This window comes from Schistocerca piceifrons, chromosome 4 (genome assembly GCF_021461385.2).
Source record: "Schistocerca piceifrons isolate TAMUIC-IGC-003096 chromosome 4, iqSchPice1.1, whole genome shotgun sequence".
Classification (NCBI taxonomy): Eukaryota; Metazoa; Arthropoda; class Insecta; order Orthoptera; family Acrididae; genus Schistocerca; species Schistocerca piceifrons.
The window spans coordinates 412,232,198-412,258,755 of NC_060141.1; the positions used below are offsets into that span (position 1 = coordinate 412,232,198).

General features: G+C 43.9%; 1 protein-coding gene across 1 annotated transcript in view; it reads right to left on the bottom strand.

Annotated features, from left to right (window-relative positions):
- The window catches only part of LOC124795383, a 51,399-nt gene extending 26,915 nt beyond the window's left edge, over window positions 1-24,484 (bottom strand). The window contains exon 1 of the mRNA XM_047259394.1: window positions 24,391-24,484. The gene's annotated coding sequence lies outside the window, so the exon portion shown is untranslated. The remainder of the gene's footprint in view (window positions 1-24,390) is intronic.
- Between the last annotated feature and the right edge of the window lie 2,074 nt (window positions 24,485-26,558).

Below are 26,558 nucleotides of genomic sequence, written 5' to 3' on the forward strand. Positions count from 1 at the left end.
ACTGTTCCAGACCTCACGCCAGCCTGCGTGAGTTTAACCGCTGACTTTCGGCTTCACCTCCTAGTGGCTTGGCTGTCTTGCCAAGTCACAACAAAAATAACTTGAAATAAATAGCTTTTAAAAATCTGTGTTGCTGGAGGGGTTGTTACCTCACATAAACTGGCAACTGAGATGTTTCGACTTGGTGATAACTACAAGCTCGTTATAATCCTCCAAAATTACGTGAAAGGGGTTCTTCTGAGACAGTACTGTGTGTGTGTCCTGGATCTCTACGTTGTTCCACGTGGTACTGTGACTAGCGCTTCCACAAGGAAGATCAAGTTTTTGGACATGCGCTTCCACACCTGACGGAGTAGGCAGTGATTTCGTTCTACAAGGGCAGCTCCTTCACACAGAGCTCACTTCGTGGAAGGGTGTCTCTAACAGCAAACAACCCATGTTGTGGACAATGGTGGCGCTTTATGCTTTTAGGAAGTACGCTTGGGTGTCATTGACACTCGCGCTGTTTCTAGTATGCGACTAGTGTGTTTCCCGGATTGAACGTAAATACAAACGTTCTTTTCTACAGAGTGATCAAACCACAACTGGTCCTGAAATTACACACCAAACACCATTCTGACCATTATGTAACGACTATCCAGGGTACTGGACAGTGTGGGGCTTCAAGTTTGAGTACTTTTCAGATGACTTAATGTGTTAAACATTTAATTGCAGTAAAACCCTCGTGGTTAAAGACGCAAAACTGTAATTTTACGACAGGAATAGCATACATTTAGTAAGCGTTAAACTGTTTTCCTTTCAATATTTTTCAGCGAAGAAAGCGAGAAAAAGTTTAGAAAAGCTTTGTTTGAAGTTTGTCGGAGGTTGCTAAGTGCTCCCATTATCAAAACCTGGATGAGTACAGTCTGTGTAATTTGTGCTTCTTTCCTTTACATAAAAAAGGTATTTTTTCACTCATTTCAGTGTTTATGATGTCATACGTCCTGAACTGTGTGTTGTACAAATATAAAATTTCGCAAGGATACTTAGCGCTATCCGCTGATACTGTCAGTAAAATGTGTTCCGAGTGGAGTTACTAGTAAAGAAGCAATAAATGAAAATATCATGCCTGATGCTGTAGTTTTACTCCACGAACAGCGAAAGCAATGAAATTTTTCCTTGCATTATTTCGTGTGTGTGAGTGTGGGGGGAGGGGGTGGGGTAGAGTGGGAGAGAAGGTGGGATGTCAGGAAGAAGAACTTTCGAAAAGGTTTGAAACTATTTGTAAAGTTTGTTGGAAGTCGCTCTGTGCTTTCATTCTCAAATGCTAGATGAATGTAGTCTGGATAACTTGGACGCCGCGTGTTTCGCTGCCTCAAAACATAAGCACAGTTTTTAACTTTCATATTTGAGTTATTGCGTTAAACCTTTAACATAAAATTATACCTCTTAATGAAAAGACAGCATTTTACATTTTAAAATTCTGCAAATAATTTTAAGAAACACCGTAAATCACTAGTTTTTCCCCTGGAACCCATTAGATAGGGAACCTGCGATGGAATATTGATGACTAGTTGTTTAGTTGTATAAGTCTGCTAACCTGACACAGGAAGCAAAGTAAGAGGGCAAAATTATAGAAATCAAAAACAGGCGAAAGATGAATGATTGAAAAATCCATCTGCCAAATTGTCTGAAGGGCGCTTGGAGAATCAGGGGAGACGGATAAATTATTCCGTGGATCGCACTTTATCCGCTCCGGTACGTCTAGACTAGCATAGAGCACCGAGTGAAAGACTGAAGATACCACTGCAAGCAGAATGTGAAGGAAGTGTGCGACAAGCTACTGTGCAGCTGACATCGTCTCCTTGCTTGCGTTTATCACTGTGTAACTACCTGCAAAATTTTGTTGCAGAAGTGGCAACACGAATCTCTCACACTGCTTCTGACGTAACACGTTTGGTATGCTCTCTGGAGACGTCTTGATACTCGGAGTCCCCTTTGTCATAGCAGCTTCACAATAAGAGTGGCAGAGACATACGAATTCGGATTCACTCAGCTACCAAATTTTTCGCCTGGGTTGTACTGACTCGAATTAAATTAAAAATAGTTCCTACCCGAAGTTCTGGCAAAGGTTTTCACTAAGTTTCCCTTGGTTGTAAGGTAGATGCCGGAAATGTTTTATCCAAAATATTGCAAACTGGAATTCACACAACTATCGGTCCTCTTGATATTTGAATCGAATGTCCCTCACACTACAATAGGCCATCAGTCGAACTGCCAGAATGAAACGTATAATAAAAAGACTGCTACGCGTGGATCCTACAGATACTAGCATTTTAAAACACAATCTATTTTCCACTTTGGCTGTATTCTGATGAGAGTCATCTATTTTCTTACTATTAGCAGATTTCGGCGTTGTGCCATTTTCAGGTGCTTCCACATTTTCTCATAATTTTACAAAGGATACAAGGAAGTGCTTGAAAGTGGCACATCGCCGATATCTGTTGACAGTTTGAAAGTAAATGTCATCAGAAAACAACCAAAGTGCAAAATGAAGACCTCTTTTAATAAATCTGTGGCTATGGCGCCCGATATGAAAAACTTGTACAGTATTTTTGTCGTCGTTACTTTGTCTACAACACACAAATGTGAGGAACGTTAACCACAGTTAGCCGTTTCGGCAGTCAAGCTCCCATCATCTGGTTGGTTGCGTTCAAGCTACGTACTCCTAAAGTACAAAGCTGTCATGAAATAAGCAAAACAGCGGATTAGATGCTGTCGATTTTAAAGTAAGACAAGGACTTTCTTGTCTGAATACGTTTATTTTATTTCATGGCTAGATTGTGCTTCTTAAGTACGTGTATCTGACAGCTTGAACTCAGGTAGTCAGATAATGAGAGCCTGACTCCTGAAACGCCTAGATGTAGATTACATTCCTCACATTTGTGTGTTGTATGCTAAATAACTATAATAATTATATATATATATATATATATAGTCAAAAACAAACAGAAGAAACGGCAGCTTTCGAGCAGATAATGAAAGCCGGCTCGGTAGCTCAGTGCGTTCGGTTAGAGGGCTGAGTGCTCTCTGTAACAAAAAAACTGAATCAAGGAATCAACGATCAACTTGTGACGTCCGCTCAGACCAAACGCAACGAACTACATCGAAAAAAAAATTAAGTTGGATTGAGTGTCTGCCATGTAAGCAAGAGATCCGGGTTCGAGTACCGGTCGGGGCACACATTTTCAACTGTCCCCGTTGACTTATATCAACGCCTGTACGCAGCTAGGGGTATTCATTTCATTGCAATAACAATTATCTTCAGAACTTCTACCTCTAGCCCTTAACATAGATAACGTCTTTATGCAATATTTTACTTGAGACAATCACATTTCTCATGTACTATGCTAAACCTATGAATCTATGGCATATATTTCAATCGTTTTCTTAGTTGGTAGTAGGCACGAAGAAAATTATTTAGCTTTAAGCAAAGAAAAAATAAATCGAAGCACCAAGAAAGAATTTTCCGAATGGAACGGAAAAGGGTAGATACGATGTACATGAATAGTCAAATATTACAATTTAAGAAAAATCGGATAATTTATTGAAAAGAGAGAGAGAGAGAGAGAATTCACAAATTGAGCACGTCAGGAACGTATTTTCCTACTTATGGCCCTGATCAGGTAGTTATTCTGCTTGACATTGATTGATAGAGTTGTTGGGTATCTTGCTGAACTATATTGCGACAAATTCTATCCAACTGGCTCATTAGATCTTTAAAATCCCGAGATGCTTGGAGGGCCGTGCCCGTAAAGTTCCAAACATTGTTAATTGAGGAGAGATCCGGCAACCTTGCTGGCCAAGATAGGGTTTACCAAGCCCGAACACAAAGAGGTGAAACTCTCGTCGTGTGCGGGCAGACATTGTCTTGGTGAAATGTAAGCTCAGGATGGCTTGCCGTGAAGGGCATCAAAACGCGGAGCAGAACATCGTCGACGTACAGCTCTGCTGTAAGGGTGCCGCGGATGATAACCCAAGAGGTCGTGCTGTGAAATGAAATGGCACCCGAGACCATCACTCCTGGTTATCGGGAAGTAGGCGGGCGATAGTCAGGTTGGTATCCCACCGGGGTCCAGGGCGTCCCCAGAAACGTTTTCGGCATGGAATCTGTCTTCAGTGACGTGTCCCGCTTCGAAGTGAGCCCCGATGACAAGCGAAGGCGTGTGTGGAGATGCCCAGGACAGTGATGGGATACCAATCTGACTGTAGCCCGCCATACGACCAGACAACCAGGAGCGATGGTGTGGGATGCCATTTAATGTCACAGCAGGACCTCTCTGATTGTCATCCACGGCGCCCTTACAGTACAGAAGTACATCGACAATATTCTACGCCCCGATTTGTCGCTCTTAATGGCAAACCATCCTGGGCTTACATTTCACCAAGAAAATGCCCGCCCGTCCGCACACAGCCAGTGTATTACGGTTTGTTTTCCTGCTTACCAAACCCTACCTTTGCCAGCAAGGTCGCCGGATATCTCCCCAATTCAGAAGTTTGGGACCATTGTGGGCAGGGCCCTCCAATCATCTCGGGATTTTGCCTATCTAACGCGCCAATTGGGCAGAATTAGGCACGACAGCCTTCAGAAGGACATCCAACAACCTATCAATGGCGAGCCAAACAACCACTTGCGCCGGCCGCGGTGGCCGGACGGTTCTAGGCGATTCAGTCCGGAACTACGCGGCTCCTACGCTCGCAAGTTCGAATCCTGCCTTGGGCATGGATGTGCGTGATGTCCTTAGATTAGTTAGGCTTAAGTAGTTCTAAGTCTCGGGGACTGATGACCTCAGATGTTAAGTCCCATAGTTCAAATGGTTCAAATGGCTCTAAGCACTATGGGACTGAACATCTGAGGTCATCAGTACCCTAGACTTAGAACTACTAACTAACCTAAGAACATCACACACATCCATGCCCGAGGCAGGATTCGAACCTGCGACCGTAGCAGCAGCGCGGTTTCAGACTGAAGTGCCCAGAACCGCTCGGTCACAGCGGTCGACAAGTCCCATTGTGCTCAGAGCCATTTTTTTAACCACTTGCATAAGGGCCAGAGGTGGACCAACGCGCTATTAAGTTGCTCAATTTGTGAAGCTCTTTCTTTTGAATAAATCATCCATTTTTTAACATTTTAACAATCTGTTTGTCAGTACTTGTTTATTACATCTACAGTTTTTCGTCACATTCGGATAATTCATTCATGATGCTTCGTTTTTTTGTCTTAGTGTATTTATACATTTTCATGTTTTCATTATTTTTGGAAACCAGATATTCGCGCGAAGGGAGTAACCGCTGTAAGAAAGATACAATCAGCGGACTTTCGCTGCATAATGGGCTAACTGTGGAGAGCTGTTAGCGAAGCAACGAGACGCGACAAATGCGTTTGCTGGTTACGCCAGCGCCGTTGAGCTGTCGATTAACTTTCTCCGGCGCCGCTGAGGTGACGCCCACATGGCGTTTTATGAGATAACTCTAAGCAACGAATCCGCGACCCTCCCAGCGCTATGTGCCGCTCCGGGGTCCCACGCTCTGCCGCAGGCCTTCCGGCGTGCTCCCGCGGAAGCGAGGGCAATGGCACCCAGCCAACAAGAGCACTGCTTTCTTTTACGACGCCGTGCTGCGCCGCGGAGAAAACAACGTGTGCTGTTCCCTGTCAGCTGGGAACCAGTTGCTTACCATTTAACTGCTGTCTCCGGAAGACAGTGCTAGAAGGCAGTGAGTGCGCTGTGTCAACACAGATTTCACATTAGATGGCTCGGAAAATATTCCTCAGCCCGGTAGTGAAAGATCTGTTTTTTAATTCGTAAAGAATGCACTTGTTTTTTGACATAATCCTTCTACAGTGTGTTTCACAACTCATGTTACGCAATTCTGGAGGTTGTAGAGGGGACTTAGCAGATCATATTTAAAACAGGAACCCATGTCCAGAAATGTCATCCAACGGCGCTACAAAGCATCAAAGTTATAGGCGCCGGCGCATGTGTATGTGTGTATAGGTGATTCCGCGATGAAGTTACAAACTTTCAAGAACGACAGTGAAGGATAAATATATCAATTTGAGATAAGGGCCCTTCTGCCGGAAACGGACGAGTCGCAAGCTGTGAGCTAAAACCGTTCTGATACCTCTGACAATGACCACATGTACTGGTACTGTTGTTGCTAAGACCGTGGGGTATGTAACTGTCAGAGGTGGCAGCACGGGACAAAACAAGGAAAAAATGTCCAGTAAATATGGGCTCTAAAATGTATATCCTCAGTAGAGGAGATGTGTTTCACAGTAGCGAAGATGAACTAGTGCTCACAGCTCCTCAGGTATACATTTTAGAGCCCATGTTTAGTGGATATTTTTGCCTTGTTTTGTTCCATACCACCACCGCTGATTGTTGTCTACCCTACGATAGCAACAACAGTACTGCCAGCCGTAACGGAATGGTTTTCGCTTATAAATTGCAACTCGTTCGTTTCCGATACAGGGACTCTTACCTCAAACTGATAAATTTATCCTTCTCCGTCACCCCTGAAAGTTTGTAACAACATCACTGAATCACTCTGCACACAGGGTGAGTCACTAACTATTGCCACGTAGAATAACCCCGAAAGTATGATAGTAGCTGAAAAGTTAGTGGGACAAATGTTGCATGGGACAACGGGAGCTATAATACGACGTTGGTTTTTTGTTGCTAGGTGGGGGCGCATCCGAGATATGAAGATCAACTTTGTTTTTTTAAATGGGGTGCTTTAGTTTGGTACTTATTTTCTGATAGCGGCTATCGAGACCAATCCAATGATATTAACAGTGAGGTCTTTGAAGGTCAATGAAGGTCACAAAGGTGGCATGAACGTACATTTACAGAAGGTGTTCGAAGTGATGACCATTTTTATCAATGCAATCTTCTTATCATGGATTGAATGGTATTCCTTATCACTTCCGCACTTGCTCTGACATTGTCAGAGCACGTGCTCTGACAATTCTCTCTCGTATACCGTTGAAGTAGTAAATATTCGCCGAATACGGCATATCCATCTAACGTGCCATTGACATGTAAACACCATTCGACGGTTTCGCAATACAACACTAATAGGAACGGTAAGACTAGTATCGTCGAATCAGGCGAATGTAAATGACGTATTCCTTCGAAGAACAAGTCGATATGCTTCTCATTTACGGAGAACGCCAACGAAATTCAGTGAGAGCTAAAGACTTATACAGCCGGCCGCGGTGGTCTCGCGGTTCTAGGCGCTCAGTCCGGAACCGCGTCACTGCTACGGTCGCAGGTTCGAATCCTGCCTCGGGCATGGATGTGTGTGGTGTCCTTAGGTTAGTTAGGTTTAAGTAGTTCTAAGTTCTAGGGGACTGATGACCATAGATGTTAAGTCCCATAGTGCTCATAGCCATTTGAACCATTTTGAAAGACTTATACGCTGAAAGATATCCTCAACGTACTCACCCTGCACGTCGTACATTTAAATATGTGTATGATAAATAAGAAGAACTGGATCTTTACCGCATCGGAAACATATCTGGCAAAGAAAAATTACTAACAAGGAAACTGAAATAGGAACGCTTGCCACTGTGGGTCGAGATCCTTGTGTTAGTTCGCGTCAAATGGCAAGGGAATCTGGCATGAGCCAGAGTAGTGTTGTTCGTGTTCCGCAGCGCCATAAATATCACCCGTACCATATCAGTCTCCACCAAGAATTAACTGGTACGGATTGTATGCGTCGCAATGAATTCTGCCGATGGGCTCAACCTCAGATTCAGAGGTTTATTAATTTGATGTTATTTACTGACGAGGCTACATTCACGAACCATGCAAATGTTAATTTGTATAATAATGCATTACTGGGCAATTGCAAATCCATATTGGCTGCGGCAAGTTGCACACAAAAAACCGTGGTCGATGAATGTATGGTGTGGGGTTCTGGAGGGCAGAATTATAGGCCCCTATTTCATTTAAGGAAATCTCAATAGTAGGAATTACACCACATTCCTGCAAGAAACATTAGGTCTGTTATTGGAAATAATATCATTAGGAACAAGAGACAGAATGTGATATCAACACCATGGATTGCGGCACATTTTTGGCTGACGGCTAGAAATGAGTTGCAGAGACATTTCCCAAATCGTTGGATTGGACGCGGAGGAGATGTGCCGTGGCCAGCTCGTTCGACTTGACGCCTCTCGATTTTTTCTTGTGGGTATTCGTAAAAGACATTGTTTATAAAGACGTTCCAACTTCACCTGAAGATATGCCGGAGAGAAATGTCAGAGCATGTGCTTCGATAAGTGCCGATGTGATAGGCAATACCACTCAATCCATGATAGTAAGATTGATGCACTGAATTGATACCAATGGTCATCACTTCGAACACGTTCTATAAATGGACGTTCACGCTACCTTTGTGACCTTCGTTAACCTTCAAAGACCTTACTGTTGCACATCATTGGATTCATCTCGATAGCGGCTATTAGAAAATTAGTACCAAACTATAGCATATCATTTTTAAAAACGATGTTGACATTCATATCTCGGAAGCGACCCCACCCAGCAACAAAAAATCACCGTCATATGCATGTCCCGTGCAACTTTTCTCCCACAAACTTTTGAGCCCCTGTCATACCTTCGGAGCTATTCTTGGTGGCAACAGTTAGTGACTCACCCTATAATCATACATTTACAGGCGCTGGGGCCTATAACCTTGACGTTCTGTAACCCTGTTGGATGACGTTTCTGGACATGGGTTCCTAAGTAAAACATTATCTACTAAGTCCCCTCTATAGCTTCTAGAAGTGTGCAACATGAATTTTAAAATACCCTCTAGGTCAAGGCACTTTTTCCCAGTTTTGGCAGTGCGTAGATTCCTTTCCTAAAATGAAATTCACGAAGGCCTGGAAAATTACTCATCTCTTCATTGTACTAATTTTTTTCAACCACATATTTCCTTAGACGTCGAAACAGGTGAAATTCAAATTGTACCAAATTGGGCGAATAAGGTGATGTTGCAGTACTTTATACTTGAAATGTCTTTGTGTGAGCTAGTGCATTGTCCTGATGAAAGATGATTTCATTTATATGAAACTAAAGGTCTTCCTCACGATTTCTTTTTCCACGCTGTTTGTCCCGAACAGTTATTGTTTCACCTTTTGAAAGGTAATCCATCTTTTGTATCCCAGAAAAGGCTAGCCTTAAGATTCAAATTTGGACAAACCTTTTTTAAACACGCCTTTTGTACGTTGCAACTGAATGCATTTAATCACCCAGTCGCGTTTCGCCTGTATTAACAAGGGGTCATCAGTGGCTAAACTGGAATGTAATATGGTATTGGTTTACAGGTATTCAGTTTAGATTTAAAAAAAATCACTCATATATTTTAATTTAAAATGCAGGGGTACTTTCAATTAAAAGTATTTCTCACTTCTTGACTACTAAACTGCTTTCACTCATGTGGTAACAGACTGAAAGTCGCACTTTTCCGGTATTTTGTGTGTTCTTAATACGTTTGAGGCAAAAATTTTCGTCTTTCACTAAATTCTTTGCATATGCCGTGATTTACACTTTAAATTCACTGTGACTGGCGTCACTTTAACAGTAAACACAACTGCAGCCTTTATTCGAGGTCTTTGGTGTGTCATTTATTTGTGTAAGTAGTGTAAACAGTCTTGACTTTGTGTTAGCTTTATCTGATTCTGTGTATGCAAGTGTGTGTGTGTGTCTGTCTGCATGTTTGAGCTTTTTTATTTATATCCATAGAAGAGAGATGATGGGGGGGGGGGGGGGTTAAGATGGTATATGTGTTTGTGAGAAGTATATTGTACCTTTCGAAGGCACATGGGTGGTAAGAGATTGGTGGCTGACTGGATTTTTTTGAGGAGGAGTAAGGAAAGGAAAGCGATTGATGGTTACCTATCAGAATGATTGTCTAGGATGTTATCAGATAGTGTAAACAGTGAGTTGTTTGTCCTGTTGCCCTGGTTATTTAAGAGTAGTTTCTTTCCTGCGTGTGTTTTGTGTAAGTGATACGGTAGTTTTCTGAAAATTTGGGCCGGCTGGGGTGGCCGAGCGGTTCTAGGCGCTACAGTCTGGAACCACGCGACCGCTGCGCTCGCAGGTTCGAATCCTGCCTCGGGCATGGATGTATGTGATGTCCTTAGGTTAGTTAGGTTTAAGTAGTTCTAAGTTCTAGGGGACTGATAACCTTAGAAGTTAAGTCTCATAGTGCTCAGAGCCATTTTTTTGAAAATTTGGCAGATGGCTTTCGTTATTGATTCTAATTATTCTCAATTCTTTTTCTTTTGTAGTTGAGCTGTGATTCAATTCCCTTTTTTGTCAACAATAATGACTGTCTCCGTTGTTCTTTAGCGCAACTAACTTTCTTACGTGGATTACTTTGATAAGAAAACGAATGGAATACGATGGAAGAATTACGGTTTCTTTATCTTTACTGCTGGACCAGAATCCCCGTTTCCAGTCAATTTAGAAGCTTTATCACCTATGAAAAGACTTTGATTCTTTTTTTCGAAATCTCCTCTGAGTTTTCGATGTAGGGAACGAATGGAAGCACGGAAATTTCTCGGTGTGACATATATACGAAGCTTTGTTTCTGGAAAATTGGTAAGTGCTTCGCAGTAATATTACATGATAAATGGAGCAGTTCTGTTTGTACGAGACTGAGTTTACCCTGTACCAGTCGTACCACCAAGGAAAATTCCTTAGAAGTACCAGGAATCGAAGCAGGACTGACCAGCCCGGTATTCGCCTAGACGGATATGGGAAACCGCCTAAAAACTACATCCGGTTTGGGCGGTACCCCGGCCCCCGTCGCTAATCTTCCAGGTCGTCTTTATAGGGCCGGCGAATCTCCCCGAATCCCGGAAACGGCCTGTTAACGCGCTCTTATATCCTGGCTGGTATTCGTCATATTTGGTACGCGCTAAAAGTACATTGTTTTCCCGTCTACAGAAATTTGTTCCTCGAAAACATTTTGAGTGCAATGGCGAGCTTATGGCAGCCATTCGTTAGTGTTTTGTAGAGTATCCAAAAGTGAGCTGCTGGGATGGAGTTCACAGACCTGAAAAGTATCGGGTAGGAGCACTGGCCCGAAAGAAGATTTTGTTGGGATGTCACTGCACGGCCAGTAAAACGCGATTAAATTTTTGTCATTCCTCCCGTAGGTGTGGTGTCCACGGTGGCTGCTCTGTATGCTTGCTACGTGGAAGTAATAATGTGACTCGACGGCACGCTATCGTCAAAGCTTCGTAAGAAGGTGCGCGTGGGTCAAAACGATTGCTGAAAGTGGGGCCGGTTGCTAGGGGACGAGTGTCGGCGGTTGAAAATGGGGGTCAGGATCGAGCCAGGCGGCAGGTGCTAGTGACCCCAGCAGCGACGGACGCGGCGCCGTTACGAAAGCGCCTGTGGTGGGCGTCGTGGCGAGGCGTCCGCAAACGGGACGCACGGCGTCGCTGGCTGCGTCACGCGCGGCCGCGGCGGTGAAAGTGCGCGCCGGCTGTTGCCAAGACTGCGCCTCAGGCCGGGACGCTACCTTGAGGCGCGTCTACTGCGAGCGTCTAGCAAAGGCGAGGCCTGGCTAGCACAGTAACGTCTGAGGCCGCTGCTGCAAGAGCCTACCGCTATATATGAGGGGCGCGCAATAGGTAATACAACACATTTTCTTTCACGCCCATTTTGAGTTGAAAAAATGTGGCATTTACAGTGGGACATCGTGGAATATTCCCACTTCTGCCCCTGGAGTTTGATGAATTTCCTATAGGTGCCGGCAATATACGTAGCCTTCAAAATGGAATCTGTAAGGGATTATGACAACTGCTCGCCGCAAGACTGCTTGCTGCTTGGTTTCATTGCGAGCACGTGACGTGTCATAAGGGAAGTACACAAACAGAGCAGACACAAGTGGGGAAACATTGTGGTGCGTTCCAAGCAGAGAACTGTCACTGAGTTCCTTTTGGCGGAAAACCAGAGCGTCGCAGATATTCGTAGGAGTTTGCAGAATGTCTACGGAGACCTGTTAGTGAACAAAAGCACGGTGAGTCGGTGGGTGATGCGTCTCTTATCATCGCAACAAGGTCTCGCAGACTTGTCCGACCTCCCGCGTGGCGGCCGGGCGCACACAGCTGAGATTCCTGCAATGTTGGAACGTGCACACTGCGATTCGAGGTGATTGACGGATCATAATCAGACACGTCGCTGCGCAACTGGACGTGTCAGTTGGTAGTGCTGTCACACTCGTCCACCAGTTGAGGTGTTCAAAGGCGTGTTTCTGGGTTTCTCGCTGCCCAACAGCAGAGCAACGAAGGACCTTCTGTGCGGAACTGTTTGCGCGTTACAAGGCTGTTCGTGACAATCTTTTGTCGTGCATAGCCACAGACATTGAAACATTGGTTCATCACTTTGAACTGGAAAGAAAACGGCAATCCGTGGAATGACGCTACACCACCTCACCTCCGAAGAAGAAATTCAAAGCCGCATTCTCAATAGGTAAAGTTATGACGAGAGCCTTCTGGAACTCCGAAGGCGTCCTTCTGTTTGATATCCTCCTTAATAGTACAACGATCAACTCTGAGGTGTATCGTGTTATCCTCAGGAAATTGAAGAAGCAACTTCGGTGTACTCGTCACTACAAAAATGCAAACGAGCTTCTCCTTATTCGGGACAACACAAGGCTTCAGACAAGTCTGCGCATCCGAGAGGAGCTTACAGAACTTCATTGAGCTGTTCTTCCTCGTCAGTCTACAGGCAGGATGTCTCATCTTCCGACTTCAGTCTGTTTGGCCCAATGAAAGGGATGCACTCCAACGGAGTGGATGATGCGGATGTTACTGATGCAGCAAGACATCGGCTCCGACGTCGACTAGTAGAGTGGGTCGATACAGGCATGTAGGCCCTCCCAGTAAGGTGGCGTAAGGCCGTTGCATTGAACGGAGATTGTGTTGGTAAACAAGGTTTTTACCCAAAAGAGTGGGGAATAGTACGGTGTATTGTAATCCCGAATAAAACCAGTTGCATTATTGAACGCCCCTTATATTTCCTTGGGGACTATTTTTGACGTTGCAAACGTTTCAGAATGATTTACTTGTTTCGCTGTTAAGATACAGTAATCACCCAAAACATTATGACAACTGCTCGTCGCAAGACTGGTTGGCGCTTGGTTTCACTGTGGGCACGTGAAGTGTCATAAGGGAAGTACACAAACAGGCCACTGACAAGTGGGGAAACATTCTGGCGACTAAACTGGCGGCAGATGGAGAAATTCGCTGACATGAGCGAATTTGAAGGACAGAGTGTTGTGGCTCAGCACCTAGGAACGAGCTTCTCGGAAACAGATAAGGCCGTCGGCTATTCGCATTCTGTTGCCTTGGGTATCTATGCAAAGTGTCTGAAACCACGAACAGGCGATGAGGTGTTGGACTTCAACTCATCACATAACGTGGAGGTCGGAGGGTTGCCTGCTCTGCAGAGACGGACAGATTCTGCTGATCTGTGGAACATCTAACGACATGGTGGAATGGCTACAGGATCGTCTAGATCGAGAGTGAATCAAAGGGAACGCGCCACCTGGTCGAATGAATCACAAGCGAACGGCTGTTCGATACATAAACCTCGCCACGGACGCTGGTCGGTGGAGGCAGCTTTATGCTATAGGGGACGCTCATCTGGGCTTACATGAGACTTGTGGAGGTAATCAAAGGCACCATGACAATGGACAAAGAGTTCTAGATTAATCTAGTTTAAGACTGTTTAACTTTAAGTAACATTTCTCTGTATGTATGTATGTGTGTATAAACGCCTGAAGGTGGACAGAACATGTTCGAAACGCGTTGTATTATGTTAGATTAAACATAAAATAAAAAAGTGACTGGTAGCAGGAACTAGAAATAAATAATCACCATGACAGCTGTGGATCAGGTGAACATTATTGTGGACCTCTTGGATCCCTTCATGCTCGGCGTCTTCCCCAACGATGGTGGCTTTTCCCAGCAAAGTAACTGTCCGCGTCACATGGTCAGAATCATGCTACAATGATTTGAGGCACATAATAATGAATTCACGTTGATATCTTATAACCAAATTCGTCCGATCTGAACCATTTGGAACACGCCTGGGACGCTGTCAAGCATTAGCTCTACGTCCGCATACCACCGGCCCGTAATTTACGTGAAATGTGTGGCCTGTTCGTAAATATCTACTGCCACATACCTCCGGAAACTTATCGAAACTATGCTGCGTAGAATCGCTGCTGTGTTGCGTTGAAAAGGTGGACCAGCACGCTGCTAAGCAGGCGGTAACAATGTTTTGGCTCATCACTGTGTTTAGCGATGGAAGGGTTTATGATTTAGTACTCATTCGGATTTAGTACTCACACAAACTGTAGGGTACATACGACAGCACTAGTTGCTTGCGAGGCTATATGTGTGTACGTAAGTCGATTTCGTAGCTTAGTGGTCAGCGTCGATGGCTGCTATGCGGAGGACCAGGGTTTGATTCCCTGTACTGCCTAGGATTTCTCGTGGGTGGTAGGACCGGCAGACTCGGCCTTGTGATACCGACCGAGGAGCTATTTGATAGACTAATAGCGGCTCCACGGCCTGGACATTCTGCAGAACGGCCGTGAGAGTCGTGTAATGACCACATGCCCCTCCAAACCACATCTGCATGACACCCCAGGACAAAAAATGACATGCATTCGGTAGAGATCCGTCGGACTTTCACGACCTCGCGAGGAGCTCTTTTTTCATGTGTGTACGTGCTGAGCGATAATTAAGTGCAAAACTCTGTGAAAACATCGCTACTAGTCTACTGATTCACTTGCCCACAACGCCAACAGGCGTACGAAGTTGGTATGTTAATGGAGAAATGGAGGAAGATTTGTGTTTAACGTCACATCGTCGACAAGATAATCACAGACGTAGTCCTAGCTTGGATGATGGTGGACGTAGCAGTTAACTGGCTGCCTTCTTGAGCAAAATCGCATAATTGAAGGAACGAGCCTTAAGTAAGCTACTTTCTGCACTTTCGGGAAGCAAAACTGCAGATAACGGGACATGCGCGAGAGGAGAAAAGCCTTGATATTTCTTCTCAGTATTGTAAAGCTAACATATTATGACTAACCATCACTTCGAGGAGGATGTACTAGAAAAGGCGCGATATCTGCAGAGTCACCAAACCCAGAAGGACAAAAAATGGTTCAAATGGCTCTGAGCACTATGGGACTTAACATCTGTGGTCATCAGTCCCCTAGAACTTAGAACTACTTAAACCTAACTAACCTAAGGACAGTACACAACAACCAGCCATCAGGAGGCAGAGAAAATCCCTGACCCCGCTGGGAATCGAACCCGGGAACCCGGGCGTGGGAAGCGAGTACGCTACCGCACGACCACGAGCTGCTGGCGACAGAAGGACAGGTTCATCAGTTACGTAATACTTAACTGTCGATGAGGAGGAGGAGCAGATTAGAGTTTAACGTCCCGTCGACAACGAGATCATTAGAGACGGAACACAAGTTCGGGTTAGGGAAGGATGGGAGAGGAAATCGGCATTTGCCTGAATCGATTTAGGGAAAGCACGGAAAGCCTAAATGAGGATGACCGGAAGGGGGTTTGAACTGTCGTCCTCACAAATGCACTAACCATTGTGTCACCTCGCTTGGGGTTCACTGTCCATGCATAATATATGCGGTGGATAGTAAGAGATTGTTTGCAATGAAAAATGTCTTTGACATAGAATTTTTGCTGTTGCAGAGCATTTGCCTTCCAAGTTATACTCACTGTCGATTTGGTAGTTCGGCTTAGAGCTTCTTATGTAGAGTAAAACTTAAGGTCCCCGCACTATGCAACGTGTTTTACGTTCTAAAAATTTAGACCAACTTTAAATAAATGAGATTTCCAAATACTCTTACCAGTTCTACAAATGACTTAGGAAGACTGTGGCTTTAAAATTTAGCACTGAACAAGGCTGGAAAATAACACGGGATGTATTTTGTTTTAGTCTGGCTGACAATTCGCTCTGAAGTTGCTGGTGGTTTTCTCTGTCCTAACGACTGTTTGCTCTGTAGAACAGTGTCAGATCTAGTACTTTGCCACTGATGATGTCACTACCGGCATCATGTCATCTACAAGACCAAACAAGAGGTAAAAGCCCTGAAATCACGCACGAAGTTAAGCGTAGACAGATGTGAGGGAAACCACTTAACTTCCGCATTAAAACATGAAACCACAGGGTTTTAGTACCATATTCATTCATGTAGCGGATTGTAAAACTGTATTACGTAAAAGTCTGAAAATACAGTTGTATAATGTGCAGTCTCCGCGGCTAAACGCATATCCTGAGTCGTGAGGGACAGTTAATGCCGAGTATGAGCTAAAAAATGAAACCAGGAAGGAGCTACATCCAACGCTCTGTGTCGTTTCCACGCTTGCGGTTCTAACCGTGTAAATTGTGTTTCGAAACAGCAAAGTGTAGGTGCTGTCAATCTCTTATTCACTGCTTCTCTACCATGAAATTCTCCTGGTTTTATGCGATGTAAGGAAGTAGTCGTCAACAAAGCTTGTCATAAAAAAGGACAGTTGTTCTATGCGATCATTAGCTAGTTAACACGAAGGGATAGGCACATTAATTGGGGAGATTTTCATTTTCATGCATAGACACCTTTCCTCGCATGACATCCCGTCTTAAATGTAGCTGTTGAAATGACTGTGACAGCTCGCTTTCAGGTGTTATTATTCGATGTTTATGTCTTCTTCACCACACAGCCAGATCCATTGTGGATCGTGGTCCATGGCGAGGGGTGGGGGGTTGGGGGGGGTGGGAGGGTGGGGGGGGGTGGGAATGGGGGGGGCAGCATCGTCTTCAGTTATCTTCCGCATCTGCACATGCAGCTGCTGGTTGCTGGTTGGCTGCAGAAGATTACTGAAGATGATATCCCCAGACGGATCAAGAGAGACAACGAGGTTGGCCAGCTGAAGAGGAGACAAACATCGAAACGTAACAGCTGAAATAGATATCCGTGATTATAGCTGAAAGGAAAATTTCTTGTTACAAATGACTATTGCTCACGCTCAGCCAATAAATGGCTAATTTAAACATTGTGTTCGTGTTTTTGGTAAGAGAAGGGGGAAAGCGAAATGTGGTGTATTCATCTTGCCTCCCTCCTTGTGAATGGTGGGACATAAAATTCTTATCTGAAGTCCTCATCCGACGATCAGAGCCAGTATCACATGTCCTCACTTGACGAGACGCTGTTGGGAGATTTGGGAGAGGTTCCAGCAGACAGCCCAACAGTGCGGTGAACAGCCACTACGTAACTACACGATTCCTCCCCTGTTGGCCAAAGTGTGGTGAACAAAATTTGTTCCACTGCTGGTGTCCTATAGCAACATTTTCTACGGAAGCGGTTATAGATTTTTGTTGGTCACTTCAGGATACGGCTATAGTGCTCTAGGAAAGTCATTTACTGAAAAGATAGAAATCGGAAAACCTTTACAAAGATAACAAAGTATGTTATGTTTCGAAAACGAGAAGAAAAAGTAATACATGTTTTTAAAATTATCTTCCTGGAATTTTCCCCAAAATTCGCATAATTTCGTCTCTACTCTGCTTTTCTGCACTTCCCAAACCCGTTGATTTTAGTGAAACAATCTAAGCCATCCAGTCAGCGTTTAATATTTTTAAACTGTAGTACTTGGCTTTAACAGGAGCGCTCTCGCGTTCTGTAAACACTAAATGCAAACTTACGTGGAATAGTAATTACTATCTAACAAGCAGTTTTTCGACACAACAGAAGACGTTATTCACGTCTCTGTCGTCTCTATTGATACATTCAAGTATGGTAAACACAAAGAAGCCACTATTTACGTACTACTGTAAGTGCAGTTTCCAGTCGACATTAACGACTGTGCAAAGGAACAACGACTGCTTGTTCTCTCGAACCATCTGTACAAAGTAGAACCAAGCGCTGATTTTCTTTTGGCTTGTTCAGTTCAGATTATTTAATAGGAAGCACTTAATACGTAATGCCATCTTGCGACAAAGAATCTCAAGTGCTGTAAACGATCCTACGCCCTAGCGACTGGAGATTCAGAGAAGCTGTTCAGCTTTCCAATTAGGGAAGGTTGGCTCAACTCAAACAGGGTTGTATCTCACGTGAAGTACGAGTGAGTTATCTCAAATGCAGTTGTTCGGCATCTGCATCTGCCTCAGTACTCGACAAGTGTTGTATGGTGTGTGGTGGAAGGTACATGGTGTGCCATATTCATTAAATTGAAAGGTGTAATATATCTCTAGAATTACTGTGTACTGGAAAATGGACTCTGAATTTTCCGGTTATGATCCACCGTCTTGCACTACGGATTTCTTGTCGCCTGTTCACTCTGGTTTGTTGAGCATTTCTGTGATGGCCCCACATTCACTTAACAGGTCCACAGCGAATCGCGCAATTCTTCTTTGAATCGTCCCTATCTCTGCCATTAATTCAATTGAAAATGGCCTCAGTCTGACGAAAAACAATTCAAGATTTCGTCGAACAAGGGATTTGTAGATAACATTCGTGAATGAATTGTATCCCTTTAAATTCATCTAGGCAAATCTCATTCTGGTTTCCAAGTTCCTCATGTCTAGACTTATGAATTTGTCTCAGTATAAATCGGTCTCGGTGGTTATTCCTATACCGTTGATGGTTCTGACTGCCTACGAGCAGTCAAACAATTTCTTTTTCGGCTGGTAGATACCTAACCAGCGATCCAGAGTTAGACGTCTTCAAACCATCCGAGACCAAAGTGAGAAACAGTTACCCTAACAAGGATAGTCCTACATCGATTTCCTGCCCTTGCTCAGTCCAATTATCGGTTTTATTTGTAATTTTATCGCCTTCGGCATGACATTAAGCCCTAGTATTTGTTTCCCTCGTCTGTCTACATGAATTGACTGTAAGTGAGCTACATGGCAAAGAGTTAGAGCAACACTGTACCATAATACTGGGAGCTATCCATGTACTAAGGACAAATAAAACATAAACTTTTAAAACGAATCAGGTTCAAATGGTTCAAATGGCTCTAAGCACTATGGGACTTAACATCTGAGGTCATCAGTCCCCTAGACTTAGAACTACTTAAACCTAACTAACCTAAGGACATCACACACATTCATGCCCGAGGTACGATTCGAACCTGCGACAGTAGCAGTCGTGTGGTTCCAGGCTGAAGCGCCTACAACCGCTCGGCCACAGCGGCCAGCAAAAGAATCAGGGATAAAATCATGCTGGTTGTTCTGGATCTCGAGTGCGGCAAAAACGTATTGTTTTCATGGCAGGAGCACACTGCATTTGGTCTTCTTACAATTGTCCTGATTCCGTAAACGTGTACTTTATTTACTAAACAACGATATGGAACTGTATCGACAGCTCTGCAGAAGTCAACAAACTCGGCATCGACCTAGGCTCCGCTATCTGCCATTTTCTTCAACTCGTAAACGAGTAGAGAGAGTCGGTTTTACACAGTCAGTGCCTACGGAATCCCTTTAATCCGTGCAGAGAAAATGAGAACACTGCAAGAAAAAGCCTTTATATACTAGCTCAAGATGTACTAGATACTTCTGCAACAAATTGATGCCAAAGAGGTGTTTGTAAAGTTCTGTTCATCTGCCTTTGTCATTCTTAAACAACTAGAACGCCCCGAGACTTTTCCAGGCACGGTCAGAAAGTGAAACTTGATGCCGCTATGTGGGAAAAACATCAAGTTGTCCAAATGGTTCAACGTGTCCAGCCAACGGGCAGATCGCCACCAAGCGTGACTTATACTTTCTCCTCACAGTATGCTGCAGAGACCTCTGGAGCTTCAACTGAGGACAGTAACACATGGTTTAACAATGGAGAACAGTTTTAGCGATCTCTCCTCGTTTTACTGGCAAAGTTCCTACAACGAGGATTGTTACCTCCACGCAGAGAGCCACATTTTCATCTCGTTGCCATGGGACCGACTGCCTTGTGACGCTCGTGCAATGATCACGGGTTCTTTTATCGTGCAATATTTTGGTAAAGAGGCGGTAAGAAGCGAACCGGGTCAAGATAATTGCTGTTAGCGCCGTCATTACGTTAGTGATTCAGTGCGCGAAACGGCCTCTCTCGTCTGCTCGGTATTGGTGTTAAGGACGCTTTCGTGCCTCGCAGCTGTGTGTTAACCGTGGGGCTAAGCGAACGACCGGTGAATGAAAGACAGTGCACTCCCGCGATATTAAATGGGGATGGGAAACAATACACTAGGCGATTTTTAAATGGTGACTTACTATCTTTTGAGTTCGATTACTTGATGAGTGATAAAGCTATATGTAACAATTACATAATTTATGTAAGTCGAAGCGTCTTCACAACCGTGGAAGGTTTCACGGTGAAGTTTAATACAAGAAGGCGTGCTGAAAAGCTATGCTTCTCAATTTTTTATGAAAATTTTAAAGCTTTTTAAATAGAAGAAACGTCATTAACATTCTACTTCTTCGTTCTTCATTTTTACATATTTGCAGCCCTCTGCTGCTTGAGGGTTCCGAATTGCAGTGTGTAGCGTGGAGGTATGTAACGTAACTATGTCGGTGTGTGAGAATTTGAAGATTTAGTCCGCACATGCAGCATCCTCTCCTTAACATGACAATGCCAGACCACACACGAGCCCTGCGAGATCTGCAGTAACGAGACATCTTGGGTTCACAGTCATCGATCATCGTCGATGGAGTCCCGAATTGCCTCATCTCGTTTGCGTCTTTCGAGGACTTCACTTTCATAGTGATAAGGCTGTGCGAGCAGAGGTGATATTGTGGCTCCGTCAACATTCTTTAGTGACGGTATCAACAAACTGATCTCTCACTGTGAGAAATGTGTTCGTTGCCAGCGTGACTATTCGGAAATGAATATGTAGATATGAAGATTAAAGATGTAGAATGTTAATAAAGCTGGTTTCATTTAAAAAGGTTTCAGAGTTTTCACATAAAAGATTCGGAAGCATTAATTTTCAGCACGCCCTCGTGGAGTCGATTGTACATGCTTCACACAGTGTTTATTTTGCTCTCGCAACCAGTTGCGCGATTTAACGATCCCATCTTCAGGTGACATTTGCGTGGTTGTTTATCTATGTCCACACTCACTCCCTCCTCCCCCCCCCCTTTATCAGAGTCATATAATCGAGTCAAAAAAATGTTCAAATGTGTGTGAATTCCTAAGGGACCAAACTGCTGAGGTCATTGGTGCCTAGACTTACAGACTATTTAAATTAACTTACCCTAAGGGCAATACACACACTCATACCCGAGGGAGGACTCGAACCTCCTGCGGGAGGTTCCGCGCAGTTGGTGAGATGGCGCCTCTAACCGCGTGGCCTATAATCGAGTCCACATGAGTATTTGTGTTCAGTACGCTCACACAAGGAAAAAGAAGGAACGTCAAAGTTATAGGTCCCGCCGACAACAGAACACAAACTCGGGTTAAGGAAGGCACCTTTACTCCCCGAGACACCTTTCGGTGTGTGGCACCAGTGATATTTTTGAGGAACCTGATGCTCCTGCTGGGAAAAGCGGGCTTTTGCAGGTAGCATACAGGCACAGTACGAATTTAGCAGTGTAGCACGGTGTGTTGCTGCCTACGACACCTGTTAGTAGGACACAAGCTGCGACATGATCGCGAACTGAACGGTGACCCGGAAAATTGAATAAATTTCCTTTATTTCACGTCTATGGTCGCAAATTTTTAGGTCCTCGGACTACCGGTTTCGGTCAGCAATGACCATCTTCAGATCTGTTTTATAAAAACTTGTCCTAACATACAGGTGTTGGCGAAGCCAACGAATGTGAAAGCAAAGAACCACCTCAAGTGTTTTAGCCTCCACAGAAATGTCAACACGTTCCATCTCCGCGCAAGTGTCGCACCGTACAATTTTCACAAACTGACGATACCATCCAGGTATTCATCTTAAGTGATTTAGGGAACGTACGGAAATCTTAAATATGTTCTGGATGATTTGAAGGGGATTTGAACCGCCTTCCTTCGGGAATACGATTCCAGTGTCTTAGTAAACGCTCTCAGAGGTCAAGCACCTGAAAGCATATCTCTGTAAGCGAGCTGTGTATAGAGCGTAATACACTCTTGTTTACTTTCGACTAGTGCATAGGACGGCTAATGTTTGATAGATGTAGGTTTGGTAACATAAACGCCAAACGCTCATAATGGTTATTACTTGCAGATGGTATTGTTAAATTGCAGTAATGGCAGCGACTGTAAATAAAAATCCACAAGAAACACACGCAGGCAGTACGCTCAATTTGCGCAGAACCTTTACACAAGAAGAGATGACTCAGAATCTTAATTCTCTCAGAGAGATGTGTCAGGCAATTCAGTCTCTGATGCTATTATAGGCAAACTGTTCTGACAAAGCCTCGAATGTATCAGAGGAAATCCACAAATGAACTGGAATCAAAGCAAAGCACACAGAAAATGGTGTCAAAAGGTAAACTCGGTAGAATCGAGTTGGTTCAGGCGAAGACTTTTTTTTTTTCAGGAACTGGATTTTCTAATCGAAGTATAGAAATAGAAATGAGAAACGAATTTCTGACGGTGTACGTGTGAAAATAAAAGTTGGACCGTGTGAAAGCTGGGCTGGTGCTGTAGGCGTGGATGTGTCATAAATGCAATAAAGACGAGGGTCATGGTACGGATTTAGTTTTCGACATAGGCTGCTCTGATGGGAGGAAAGTGAGAGCATACCGCGACGCCGAGACACACTTGCTGAGCAGAAAAACTGAGAAATAAACAGAAAACAACGAAGAAAAAGAATGTGGTGTTGGTAGTGCTGTATTTCGAAAGACTAACGAAACATAACGGATATCAGAGTCGAGTTGGTTCAGGCTAAGAATTTTTTTTTTTTTTTCGGGAACTGGATTTTCTAATCGAAGTACACGTACAGAAATGAAGAACGAATTTTTGACGGTGTACGTGTGAAAATGAAACTTGGACCGTGTGAAAGCCGAAGGTGAATAAATGTGTGAAGCATGTGGAACGTAATGGTACGGAATGATGGTTTGTGTTCTCTTACTTTTTCAAAAGAAAGTGTAAGAATCGTAAACAAACGCTATAATAGTTGGCCTGCTGCACTATTATATCCCCTGATGACAGTACTAAAAGTCAGAATTCTCAACTTAGGAGTCAAAACCGTGCAGCAAACAGTATTTTCACTTTTTGTCATTAAGTGATTGCTATACACTGCTGACTAGCTTAGCCGTAGCCGTACCCTTTTGGTAGCATTGTTTTAAAGAGATCTCCAGAGCCTCAGCACAGACATTACGTGATCATCGCCAATTTTACATTAATGTTGCTGATTATTACTGTAGCGCCGTTTGAGAATCATTGAAGGGATAAGACTTTACCATTACTTTGATTTCTATTGTTCAAATTTTTTTTCAGTTTGTTTTAATCTTTAACTAAAAAAGCTGAAGAGATCTCCAGAACCTCAGCACAGACATTACGTGATCATCGCCAATATTACATTAATGTTGCTGATTGTTGCTGTAGCGCCGTTTGAGAATCATTGAAGGAATAAGACTTTACCATTACTTTGATTTCTATTGTTAAAATATTTTTTCAGTTTGTTTTAAACTTTAACTAAAAAAAACTGATGAGTTTTCGTGAAACCTGTGCAGCGAAGACATTTTGTAATTTCCCGCTAGTATGTATTTATAGTCGGGAAGGGTAGTAGGATTTTTTTAAACTGTGAATCGAAGTCGTTATCTTCTTGGCCTGAGATCGATAAAAGTACGTATGTTATGAACAGGAACATTAGTTGAAACAGATCATCGCTTCACTATAGTTAGTCCGATTGGAGGTGGTCATGCCGCAAATAATTTCAAATATTATTGTGCTGGTGGTACTAAATACATTTAGATGGAAGCTTCTAAGTGAAATGACAACGAATTATTATTTGTCAGGCTATGTAGTGCTGCTTATGTGGTGTGGGGACGAGAATGTTATGTTAAAAACGACACATAAAATTTCAACGCCACGTAACTAATAATAAAAATTGTCGTAAAATATTTTCGTCTTTCTTGTAAAATCAGACTGCGTCTAAATGTGTCTGTCTTTATCATCATTACAACTTTTGCGGTGATAGCAAATTTTTTTCGATGTTGTTCTCTGTAAATTTTGGCATTTGATGTCTTATGGGGCGCAGAAGGTAACTTATGGACGAATAAAATTTTCAAGATGAAAAAACATCGCGACTGGTTGCCGTTCTTCTAAAAAAAAAAGAAAAACAAAAAAAAGGTCTTTGATTGCATCGACGCCAGCCGCGTTAGCGCATCCACTTACCTTGATGGAACGCGGGACGAGAGGCGGTTAGAAAATCCGTGCGCTGCGCCGCAGTCGTGTGTTTATATATGGTGGGGTGGGGGGCGCGGAAGGCTGCAGACGGGAGAAAGGAAGAGGGTGAGGAGGGCGCCCGCCGCGGATCATCCTCTTCCCCTCCCGCCTACTAGACTCTCCCCACTCCCCTCTGCCCCCACACCCCCCTCCTGACGACGCGGAGTTTACCGACTCATCCTCGGCGGCAGCCTCCGCAGTACCGGCATCTGCACGAGCTCCTGACCTTGAGAGCTCTTCAGCTGCACTTTCACTTTTCTTCATTCAATGTCAGTCCGTGTATCCTCCTCCCTTCCTGCCGCTTGCAACCAGGATAGCTGCGGCGGTGGAGCTCCTGGAAGTCAGTCGGTACTAAAAATTCGTTCCCGGTAAGACCGCAAGGTCACCCACGGTTCAAGAACCCGAGAGAGTCAACGGATAGAAGAGACCGGAGTGGGGTCTGATATTAGAGTTAGCGAACGTCAAACAGTATTCAGTGCGGACAAAACCAACTGGCTAGGCACTAGTGCTCTCTGTTAGCGCAGAAGACGTTAATCCATAACCACATCGTACCGTGTGCTGTATTCTTTTTTTTTTCTTCTAAATTCTGAATAGGAGGTAGGTACGAGGGTCATCATGGCAGCTATGGTATATTGTGCGAACGTGTGAAATCACCGTAATCGCAGTAAATACGTCATTACCGAAATCAGCCGAAAGATTGCGACCGCATGCGAGGATGGTTTGACACCAGCGCCTGAAATATTCAATGTGATGTTGGCCGTGCTACAATATGGATACTTTCGCACCCACCCTGCTCAGCCCATGCGACTTGAATTTCATTCCACAGCTGGAGTAACCATTGTGTGGGAGGCGCTTTTCAAACAGTGCTAATGTCCTCGCGGCATTTCGGCGACAGCAGTCACACAACGCCTTCCCCATCGTTGGAAACGCTGTGTGTATACATGGGGCACTGTTTTGAAGCACGGTAGTTGACTTGGATTCATTTTTGTGCATTCTGAACTCGTGCACAATGAATTTTCAGAGTTCCAACGCGAGTGTTTCATTTCAACCTCTAAAGTGACCTCCTGTACTGAAACTCAATTTTACGTTGACTTTCAGATACACACTGCCGTACTGGTTCAATGTACATGCCGGCCGCTGTGGGCGAGCGGTTCTCGGCGCTTCAGTCTGGAACCGCCCGACCGCTACGGTCGCAGGTTCGAATCCTGCCTCGGGCATGGATGTGTGTGATGTCCTTAGGTTAGTTAGGTTTAAGTAGTTCTAAGTTTAGGGGACTGTTGACTTCAGATGTTAAGTCCCATAGTGCTCAGAGCCATTTGAACCATCAATGTACATCGTGGAACTCTCATGTTTATCGCAAGATATACCGTAGTAGCCATGACTTGCGGAACGACCCTCGTATATGAGTGTTCCTGAAGGAAAAGGACCACTCCGCTTAGCAACAAAGTTTGTGTGTACACGAATTTGTAAATTCTGTGGAGTTGGTAGATGCATTTTTGAACATTGTCTCAAAAGTGATAACAGTAATAAGAAACAAATCATGCATATTGTAGAACAGAATATAAATGCAGATAACTGCCATCTTTACTTACGAAATATTTGTTTATTTCTATTAACTAGTTCAGGAGAGGCATGCAGAAGTTACATATTCAAGCTTGTATCGTTATCAGCTTCCCCCATCGGAGGTTCAAGTCGTCCCTCGGGCATGGGTGTCTGTGTTGTCCTTAGAGTAAGTTGGCTTAAGTTAGATCAAGTAGCGCGTAACCTTAGGGACCGATGACCTCAGCAGTTTGGTCCCATAAGACCTTACCACAAATTTCCACTTTTTTGTATCGTTATACAGGGTACTGGAGGTTGCTTCTTGCGTCAGTGTGGGTGGTATTTGTGTTAGCATACACCTGGCAATTTTTATTTTCAAATTGCATATCGGCCATAGAGTGGATGAACCAAATAGCTGCTTACAATAAGTAATCTTTATTCATGATAGACTGTTTCGGATTTATTGCCATTTTCAAGTACGTCTAGATTGATGTGACGTCCATGTTACGTCGTTAGTGAATTGTCTTATAACTGTCACTGTTTTAATAAGAAGGTAAATGCTGTCAACATGTTGAAAA